Source organism: Monodelphis domestica, chromosome 4 (genome assembly GCF_027887165.1).
Source record: "Monodelphis domestica isolate mMonDom1 chromosome 4, mMonDom1.pri, whole genome shotgun sequence".
Taxonomy (NCBI): domain Eukaryota; kingdom Metazoa; phylum Chordata; class Mammalia; order Didelphimorphia; family Didelphidae; genus Monodelphis; species Monodelphis domestica.
Window position 1 is genome coordinate 271,808,424 of NC_077230.1, and position 11,519 is coordinate 271,819,942.

At 35.1% G+C, this 11,519-nt stretch overlaps 1 pseudogene; it reads left to right on the forward strand.

Moving 5' to 3' along the window:
• Nucleotides 1-6,725: 6,725 nt before the first annotated feature.
• Nucleotides 6,726-7,914, forward strand: LOC100016905 (putative olfactory receptor 8G3; annotated as a pseudogene).
• Nucleotides 7,915-11,519: the final 3,605 nt, after the last annotated feature.

Genomic DNA, 11,519 nt, shown 5'->3' on the forward strand with positions numbered 1-11,519 from the left:
GATATGAGTTAGTTTCCATGGTAACTGACCCTGCTGAGGTTATTCCTGGCCATTCTCCAGGGTTGCCATTTTGTGTCAGTAATTGGAATGAGTGTCATACAGCTTCATCATTTACATAGTTAATAAAATTAAGATAATTATCATGTTCATTTTCTCAAATTATATGATATCCTTTCATGACAGTATCCAATACAAAATTTTTGAGTCGCTTCTATTTGAAATACTATCCTTCCAGTTTATAAGTAATTGCATTTATTTGCACAGTTCTGTTCTGAAAAGAATTCTTTCTGCATTCACTTTGTCTCTGACTCACTGTTTCCCCTTAGTAGTGAAGAGTAGTAGAGACGTAGGTTTGAATCTTATCTTCAACACTTATCAGAGGTATAAATGTAGAGAACAAACTTTCTGTCTCTATCACCCAGAAGCCACCTTCTTGAGATACTTGATGCTCTTATTCTTCTTTTATGAAAGAAATGCAATGAAATTATATACCTTAACAAAATCTACATGAGAGGAAGGGTTTAGGAGGAGGTGGATAATAAGGCAACCTGGTTGTTTTTACTCTAGGCCTTGAAACCTCTTCCCAAGATAAGACAGCATGAACCAAAAGTCAAAATAGAAAACATTCTCTTTCAGTTGGAAGAAGTTAAGGAGTTAAGAAGATAGTTGTAATCTCAGAAGCTCTGAGGTCATGACATTCCTAAAATACATAGGATTATTGTAGGGAATGTCTTGAATAGTCATGTCAATATTAAAGGCTGTATATGGCAAAGAATCAAGTGGAGGTTAAAAGGGAAGATCAAATAATCCATCAACAGCTGTTTTATAAGAGCTAACTCCAACCGTATTGCTGCTGATCCTTATATTCAATAGTTATTTCATGTGGTGTGCCATATATATAGTGGAAATGAAGTGATTAGCTTTAGACACTCCCAACATTGAACTGGGGATTTTTCCATTTTATAATTTGAGATTCCCAAGTACAGAAGCATGAAGTTCAAATTGCAACTCATTCCTTAACCTGTCTCTGCAGCCTGAACCTACCAATTCACCACAAGGAGTAGGAAAAGGAAATATTATCACTGAGGACCCATGGGATAAAGTTAGAACAGGTTCATTATCCACAACACTTTTAAGAGACAATGAATAAAAATTCATTAAGAACCTAATATTTGCCAGATACCATGCTAAAGAATGGGGAGCAAGCTTCATTTTGCTGGATCAGCATTTAGGGTAGGCTAAAAAAAAAAGAAGTAAAAGATAATTCTTGCCCTTAAGGAGCTTACAAGGAAAATGGCAGAAAAAGAAATATGGTTGCCCAGAAGTTGAGACTTAGTTTTGAATCTTATCTTCAGTACTTATAAGAGGTATAAATGTAGAGAACAAACTTTCTGTCTCTATCACTCAGAAATCACCTTCTTGAGATACTTGATGTAGACAACCATGGAGCTCCATGAGTTCAAGTTGTTTCTTCTCCAGTAAGTTTAGTGCCTGACTTTCAGAATTGTTTTCTGTTCCTTCCCTCTACCTGCTTTAAGACTCAGGCCTGCAAGTTACCCAACCTCATCAGATACTGTGATTTCTGAATTCATGCTACTCCAACCCTGAGAAAACATATTCATTATTTAGGCATTGCCCCCAAGATACCAACCCTCAACTCAATTGGTTCCAGATGCCCAAATTCCTAAATAAAGCACCAAGATCATTGTCAGACCAGCTGACAGGGGTATGACCTGAGACTAATGAGGCAGATTGATTAATACAGTAAGACTTTATTATGGGAAAGGAGGAGGGGTGAGAGGGAAGAAGAGCAAAGGAGGATGCTGAACCCAGTGTACAGCTAGGGATTTCCACCTGATTGGATAAGGGGACAATCTTTTATAGGATGATGATCTGGGATTGGGTAATCTGGGTCGTTTCTATTGGGCAAAATTGGGTACTTGTGTTCAGATGATTGGATGTCCTCCAATTGGCTCTGGGGATAGAGGCTTTTGGTTCCCAGGCTTGTATAGTCCTTGGTATGGTACAGACAGTATAAGTTCATAACATCAACCCATCACGGATTTGTCAAATCATGGAAAATATGGGAAGTAACAGTGCCCTATGAAGTGGAACTATTTACTTTGTTCTGAGATTGCAGCAGGTTCAGAGGAGAGGGAGGCCATTGGTCTCAATAGGGATTGGGGAAAGGGGAGATTTGGTTCTAGGATCTATCAATCATGCCCTAAAAAGATCATTAGGCACATAGAGAGAAAATAAAAAGTAAAGAATTGAGAGCAAAAGGAAAATATCAATGACTCCTTCCCAGAAAAGTGAAGTCCATTATGAGATGAGTCTCTGTGTAAGTCGGGTTGTGTATTACTAATGAGTTCCCAGGAATCTTCTAAAATTCACAAAACCTTCAAATTATATCCTTAGGAGTTCTGATGACACTGATGAATACTTTCTTTCCCAATAGCTGAAAGAGACATTCTAGAGACAGTCAAAATTTAAAATAGTCACTTGATATTAAATCAATTCAGATCAAATCAAATCATTTCAGAGGCTATCTGCCATAATTCCCATCAATACCAAAAAGGATTAGAAGGCAACAGTATTAAGATTTTACAGTTAGAATAAAATTAATAGTATTAAAAATGAAAAGGGCACTATCACCTCCAAGGAAGAGGAAATTAGAGCCATTATTAAGAGCTATTTTGCCCAATTTTATGATAAGAAACATGACAATCTAGGTGAATTGGATGATTTTAAAAAATTGCCCAGATTAACAAAAGTGGAAATAGAATACTTAAATAATCCTATATCAGAAAAAGAAATTGAACAAGCCATTCAGGAACTCCCTAAGAAAAATACCCAGGGCCAGATGGATTCACAGGTAAATTCTAAACATTTAAAGAACAATTAAGTCTAATATTATGCAAACTGACAAAAAAGCAAAGAAGGAGTCTTACCAAATTCTTTTTATGACACACATATGGTACTGATTCCTAAGCCAGGAAGACTAAAAACAGAGAAAGAAATGTATAAACCAATCTCCCTAATGGACATAGATCCAAAAATCTTAAATAAATAATAGCAAAGTTATCATTTTGTATGAAGATACACAAGTTATCACAAGGATTGTTCATTATGACCAGGTGGGATTTTTACCAGGAATTCAGGGCTGGTTTAATATTAGGAAATCCCTCTACATAATTGACCATATCAACAATCAAACTAAAAATATCACATGATTATCTCAATAGGTGCAGAAAAAAGCCTTTTGACAAAATACAAACCCATTCCTACTAAAAATACTAGAAAGTATAAGAATAGAAGGGCCTTTCCTCAAAATAATAAGCAGTATTTAAAACCATCATCAAGTATCACCTGTAATGGGGACAAATTAGAAACCTTCCCAATAAAATCAGGACTGAAGCAGGGATACCTATTATCACCACTACTATTTAATAATATATTAAAAATATATATAACAATTAGAAAAGAAAAAGAAATTGAAGGGGTAAAAGTATTGTATAATTTTGTAAAATCCAAGATTTGAAAATTTTCTCAAAAATTTCAGGAAAAGAAACTCAATAACTCCTCTAATCAAGAAAGAGAACTGTTTGAAGAAAGCATAATAAAGAAACCTACTCTTCCTCAGAAGATCCAGAATGAATTTTGGGTTATAATTGATTGAACTGAAGGGGGTTAAACACATTTTCCTGAATGTAAACTTTTATGCCAAAGGGGACTGCCCCTAATTGGCTTTTTAAATGTGCCTAGCAAACATTGGTTTTGCTCTCTCTCTCTCTTTTATTTCCCTCTTATCTCCAACTATTGTAATTTCCTTTTAGAAAATGCAACTTTGTACGCACCTTTAGCTAGAAGATCTTTAGAGGTATAAGCTGGTTATGTTAAAATGATTTATTGGGTTTTAAAGTCTTTCCCCTCCCAAAGGTCTGACATGTATACTATTCTGTGTTTACCCAATTTACTTATGGTTTCCTTCTTTATGTTTAAGTCTTTCACCCATTTTGAATTTATCTTGGGTGTCAGGAGTTGATCAATTCCTAATCTCTCCCACACTGTCTTCCAATTTTCCCAGCAGTTTTTATCGAATAGTGAATTTTTGTCCTAAGACCTGGGATCTTTGGGTTTATCGTATACTGTCTGGCTGAGGTCACTTGCCCCCAGTCTATTCCACTGATCCTCCTTTCTGTCTCTTAGCCAGTACCAAATTGTTTTGATGACTGCTGCTTTGTAATGTAGTTTGAGGTCTGGGACTGCAAGGCCCCCATCATTTGTGTTTTTTTTTTCGTTATTTCCCTGGATATCCTTGATCTTTTGTTATTCCAAATGAACTTTGTTATGTTTTTTTCCAAATCAGTAAAGAAATTTTTTGGGAGTTCCATGGGTATGGCACTAAGTAGATAAATAAGTTTGGGTAGGATGGTCATTTTTATTATATTGACTTTAAAACCAAGCAAGACATAGAAAGAATCACAAAATGTAAAATAAATAATTTCGACTACATCAAATTAAAAGGCTTTTGTACAAACAAAACCAATGTAACTAAAATCAGAAGGAAAACAACAAATTGGGAAAAATCTTCATAAAAACCTCTGACAAAGGTTTAATTACTCAAATTTATAAAGAGCTGAATCAATTGTACAAAAAATCTAGCCATTCTCCAATTGATAAATGGGCAAGGGACATGGATAGGCAGTTTTCAGATAAAGAAATCAAAACTATTAATAAGCACATGAAGAAATGTTTTAAATCTCTTATAATCAGAGAGATGCAAATCAAAACAACTGTGAGGTATCACCTCACATCTAGCAGATTGGCTAACATGACAGCTATGGAAAGTAATGAATGCTGGAGGGGATGTGGCAAAGTAGGGACATTAATTCATTTCTGGTGGAGTTGTGAACTGATCCAGCCATTCTGGAGGGCAATTTGGAACTATGCACAAAGGGCGATAAAAGAATGTTTACCCTTTGATCCAGCCATAGCACTGCTGGGTCTGTACCCCAAAGAGATAATGGACAAAAAGACTTGTACAAAAATATTCATAGCTGCGCTCTTTGTGGTAGCCAAAAACTGGAAAACGAAGGGATGCCCATCAATTGGGGAATGGCTGAACAAATTGTGGTATATGTTGGTGATGGAATATTACTGTGCAAAAAGGAATAATAAAGTGGAGGAATTCCATGGAGACTGGAACGACCTCCAGGAAGTGATGCAGAGCGAGAGGAGCAGAACCAGGAGAACATTGTACACAGAGACAAATACACTGTGGTATAATTGAACCTAATGGACTTCTCCATTAGTGGCAGTGTAATGTCCCTGAACAATCTGCAGGGATCTAGGAGAAAAAACACTATCCATAAGCAGAGGACAAACTGAGGGAGTAGAAACACCGAGGAAAAGCAACTGCATGACTACAGTGGCTGAGGGGACATGACAGAGGAGAGACTCTAAATGAACACTCTAATGCAAATATTAACAACATGGCAATGGGTTTGAATCAAGAACACATGTGATACCCAGTGGAATCACGCGTCGGCTACGGGGGGTGGGAAGGAGGAAAAGAAAATGATCTTTGTCTTTAATGAATAATGCATGGAAATGATCAAATAAAATACTATAAAATTTTTAAAAATGATTTATTGGTGAGACTAGTATCCCAAAGAATCACAGGGCAGGGATTGTGAAGAGTGAATCAAACTCCTTTTGCCTATCAATCAGCAACTTTTAAGTTAATCAATCAAAAACTTAAGTACTCCTACTTAGTACCTTACCTGTAACTAAGAATGAGAATTCACAAGTCACTTGCTAGAGTGGGTGACAACTCCAGATGCCACTTCCCTCCCTGTTGTGGGAGGCAAATTGAAAGACTGCAATTGGTTCCCATAAATTGGGGAAGGGTCAGGAAGTGACATGGAAAATGGTCTATAAAAAGTCCTGAACTTTTTGTCCAAAGGACTTCTCCTTGAGGTTTCTCCTTTGGAGTTCTTCTCTGGATTCTCTGCTCCTTGTATCTTCTCCTTTGGACTTCTTCTTTGGAGGACACCTCTTTGGTACTTTTTGACTGGAACTTTGGGTTTTTTGACTGGAGTTTTTGGTTTGGGGACTTCGACTTTCAGTTTTGGAGCTTCTTGGAGTAAGGGACTTTCTTGTTTCATTCACTGTTGCCTTGGTGAACTTAACACTCAAGGTTTTTTCTGCATTGGGACCTTGCCTGGATCCTGTCCAGCTTGGTGGTGAGTAACTATAATTCCCATGAGGAGACTGGGACTCTGTTGGGAACAAGCTTCATTTTGCTGGATCAGCATTTAGGGTAGGCTAGGCAGTCTCTTTATCTTTTTCCCTTCTGTATTTCCCTCTTTTTACTAATATTTCAATTAAGCAGCATTCTTAAAAGCCACTAACAATTTTCCTGACTTAAGGGATAATAATTGGCAACCACTTTTTATAATTCTCTTATTTAGTCAAAACACCAATTTAATCATTATAGTACACAATAAAGAATCTAAACGATTGCTCTTTGCAGATGATATGATGGTATACTTAGAGAATCTGAGAAAATCAACTAAAAAGCTAGTGGAAATGGTTAATAACTTTAGCAAAGATTTTGCTGTTCTTTTTGTGTTCTCATTTTAGGCTTCAAATAATGAGGATTTCTTTTCCCCCTGCATATTTATGGGTTCTTGCTTCATCTTACTCCATACTTAAAAAGAATGGCTACAGGATATTACTCCCTATTGACTGAGTTTATCCTCATAGAGCTGACAGACCAGCCAAAGTTCCAGCTGCCCCTCTTACTCCTATTCCTGGACATCTATGTAGTCACTATGGTAGAGAATCTGGGCATGATCATGGTTGATTGGAATCAGTTCCCATATTCACACCCCCATGTACTATTTTCTCTGAAGTTTATCCTTCAATGATTTCTGTCAATCAACTGTCATCATCCCAAAATGCTAGTCAATTTTGTGTCAGAGAAGAACACTCCTTTTTTGGTATTTTTGTAATTTTTGAATGTCAAATGTTGGCCATGATGGCATATGACCACTATGTTGCTATATTTCATCCCCTTCTTTATAGTCTTATCTTGTCATTTCAGATGTGTTCATGGTGAGTGGTTGGGGTATATATATTTGTCCTGGTTGGGGGCACAGCTTACATAGACTGCGTGCTTAGAGTGATTTTTCTGTAAGGAAATTGTAGTTAATAATTACTTCTGTGATCTATTTCCATTCTTGAAACTCTCTTGCTCTAGCACCTATGTCAATGAAATGGTGAATCTGGGCCTTCAGTATATTTAATGTCCTTTGCCCAATACTAACCATCATTTGCTCTTATATTTTCATCATTGACAGCATTTTAAAAATTCAGTCCTCTGAAGGGAGATCCAAAGCCTTCAGTACCTGTAGCTCTGTAAAAGTTAAAATTAAATCTAAATAATAAAATATTATATGTTAAGAGATTTATTAATGATCATTAGAAATCAAGGAATAATGAAGATACATGTGCCCATAGTTGATCAGCCAGTTCAAACACCCACCTTACCACCACCAAGCTCAGGACTGGAAGTAAAGAGCTGGGACCCTTCACATCCTTGCCTTATATCCCCTGTCTATAGGTAGTACATAACAGGAAGTCAGTGGGCACCTGGGAAAAAGTTATTTTTTTAGAGTAACAGATTTTCAATTATACAGGCCCCATATTATAGCATTTGGTGTCTTCTTCTTCTCTGATGCATTCATGTACCTACATCCATCTTCAGTGAACTCCATGGATCAGGGGAAAGTGACCTCTGTCTTTTACACTATCATTGTGCCCATGCTAAACCCCCTCATCTACAGTCTGAGAAATAAGGATGTCAAAACTTCATTGAGGAAAGTGATAGAAAGAAGAAATTGCTAATGAATGGAGCAATATCAGGATAATGCTTTTAGTGGATGTCAATATGCCATGGAGGGACAGAGGAAGGAAGAGAGAGAGAGAGAGAGAGAGAGAGAGAGAGAGAGAGAGAGAGAGAGAGAGAGAGAGAGAGAGAGAGAGAGAGAGAGAGAGAGAGCAGATACAGAGACAGAAACAGAAACAGAGAGAGATCTTGTCTCTGTACTGACAAGATTCTTTGCTACATCCCTATAATTACTGAGAAGCCCAACCTGGAGATTAGGAGAAATTTCTCAAACCAATGTAGTTTGGTCCTCTCTGCCTACTGCATTCCAAATTAGTGGAGTACCCAAATAATTCAATCATGTATTCACCTCCTTCTGTTATTTAATGAGATGACTTTCATAGTTTAAAAGTCTGTGGGGGAAATACATTTTTCTGGATATCTTTCTTTGGAACAATGATATTATAACCAGCAAATAAAGTTCAAATTTTTTCACAGAATTATATAGAGAATTTTGAGGGAGAACATCTCCAACTTCATAGGGCTAACCCACTTTTTTAGTTAAAGAAACTGCACCCTGATAAGGTCAAAGTAAGATAAACAACAATTTAGTAACCCATAGTTCACCTGAAACCAGAAAATACATTTTTCTTGTTGCTTCTATTGGAGATATTATATTTTGAAACATTTCAAGAACTTTGCATTCTATTATGGCAGTGCAGAGGAGTGGAGTGTTAAAAGCAAATTTGTTTGTTTGCTTGTTTTTTAATTATAGTTTTACCTCTCCTTGTTAGAGAGATTTCCTATGCAAAAGACTTGGGATGGGATGTATACACACACCAAATATTTAATCTTAGAGTGCATACAGAGAGCAGTGTATATTTCAAATGTGCTGTACACAGGTAAATTGCCTGTACTGCAGGACATGCTTTACAGGTATGCTCTAAAACCTGTACCTCATAGACATAGACAACAATAGACTGAAAGAAGAATCTCAAAAATGAATCAATGAAGCTCTGACTTATAAAATGAGCCCTTCTTGTTAAAGATTTAATAAATTTACCAAAGTAGACATGTAAGCTACATTTGAATGCTTTTCTAAATTGGCATTGACTTCATTATCATTTAATTTTTAGACTGATGCTTTTTTATTTCATTCTTTATTTTAGATTTAAACCTCATAATGAGAAAAACTTTTAATTTTACTTCTTATAACTTTCCTGTAATATAAGATAGCAAATTGCTATGTTTATATATTTGAGAAATTCAAATAACAACTTTCAAAAACTAAACATTTAAAATATCACAAAAGTCAGAAATATTTAAACTTTTTAGTGTAGGTATTTAAGACAGAAAGGGAAAATGTGTGGTTTGTGCAGAGGGTGAACAATGCAATTTTATTTTTAAAGTCTAAACCCAAATATTTAGAGTTTAGTATTAGAAAATACTCAAGAACTGTTCATCCCATGACGTCCTTTACATTTGACATATATAATCATCTTATCTTGTTGATTTGTGAAAATTTTCCACTCCAAACAATTCCCTCCTTAAGAAGATAGGATATTTTAAGAATCAAATCATTACCTTGGTTTCATATGCTATCAAAGTTTTTTGTTGGTAGATGACTTTTATCCCTAGGTTCATAGGCCACACAAATGAACTTGTGTAAAAGATGCTTATTTAGCTTCAGTTGAAATAGCCAAAGACTTGCATTGGGATGGGTAAATGTACTAAGTATTAAATCTCATATTGTAAACAGAGAACAGTGTATATCTCAGACAAGATGTCTATATTATATATTGTACTTCAGGACATGTTCTGCTCATAGGTATTAATCCCTAATTAAATAATAAACCTAATTTAAATTGAATTTCTCTTTGAGGTAACACAAAATAAGTCATCAGTTACTCTCCTTTAAGATGCATCTTTTAAAGTGCATCTTTTCTATATAACCAAACAGAAGATGTTTCTGATTTTAACCTTACCAAATAATAGATTTATAACTTTGTCCACAAGCTTCTTTATTCTTATCTAATTATTCCTATATATTTCTGAGATATTTCAAAGACCTAGTATCCTTTTATCGAAGTGCAGAGGTACTTAAGCATTGCAACAATAAGATTCATCATTTTATTTTATTTTTAAACCCTTAACTTCCATCTTATAATCAATACTATGAAAATATTAAGACAAAGGAGCAATAAGGGCTAGGCAATAAGGGTTCAGTGACTTCCCCAGGGTCACAAAGCTAGAAAGGATCTAAGGTTAGAATCAAACCCAGGACCTGCTGTCTCCAGGTTTTAATTCTCTTTCCACTGAACAACCAAGCTACCTCCAAAATTCATTATTTTTTTTTAAATACAGCTTTACTTGATGAAAGGAAGAAATATGGACATGGTTTTTAAAACATCAAAACTGGTCCTTTAGTCATAAACCTAAAGGTAAAAAAAAACACAAAATGGGTAAAATAAGACAAAGCATCCTCAGTCATATTTGATTTGAGGTAGGAGTCTTATTTACTATTTAAGAAAGTCAATCATACCATAAAATTCTACCTTATCCATCGAGTATAGAGTATATCCAGGCTCATGATTAATCATATTGGAAACATTTGTATATAGAAAGGAAATAACAAAATAGAGAAATTAAGTCAAGATGATCCTACTTTAGTTTGTGCCAAAGTTGTCTCCTCAAACTTTTTCAAACACAGACACCACCCCAGGTAACCTTTGAGCAGCTAGTGGCATTTCCCTCAAATGGTGGATTATGATTTAATGATCATTGAGACAATTATATCTGAAATCAGAACACAAAACAATATGAGGTTACATACAGTCACATTAGATTTCACTTCAGATAACAGTTTCACTATTCACAACTGAGAGCTGGATATAATTATTGTTTTCTCATGAGGCTGCAATAAGTTACTTAACAATAAAAAGGTCACTAGGTCTTCCCCCCTAAAATCACACAACATTCTTTAATTCTTCTTTTTCCTACTCAGTAAGCAATTATTATTCTTTCCCTTTTAAAAATAAATCCAGTTAAATACTATATAGGTTTTAATATTATGGCAATGGGCTCTGATAACCTAATTAATAATTTCACAGAGTCCAAATTAAATTAAATTCTCCATGACATAATTCAATTATCCTTCTAACAGAATTTCTTATACAAGACTTTTCCAGAATTTATAATACAATAAAATTTAGAAGCACAATGATAACATTCAAAACATCATTAATTTAAAATATGAAACAAAACTTATTACTAGTCAGAGGTTACTCTAAGAATTAGTTTCTTATTCCAAATCTCTTCGTGGTTGTTAGCAGTTATAGTCAAAATAAAGTAAACTGAGGCAAAAAGTTGTGAATATTATCAATTTAAAGAACAAATTTACTAATAGGACCTTTATTTCCCTAGGAGAGTTAGGATTCTAAGATGGAGAATGGATAATCTTTTTATACCCTTTAGAGTAATGCAGGAAAAAAGAACACAGGACTTCACAGGCAGGAAACAACTTATGATTGATTAAAAGAGATCAGTTTCACAAATGGTGAAATAAATATAATTGGTTACAAAATTGAGGTATGGGATACAACATGACTGATTGGAAATTAGGAAT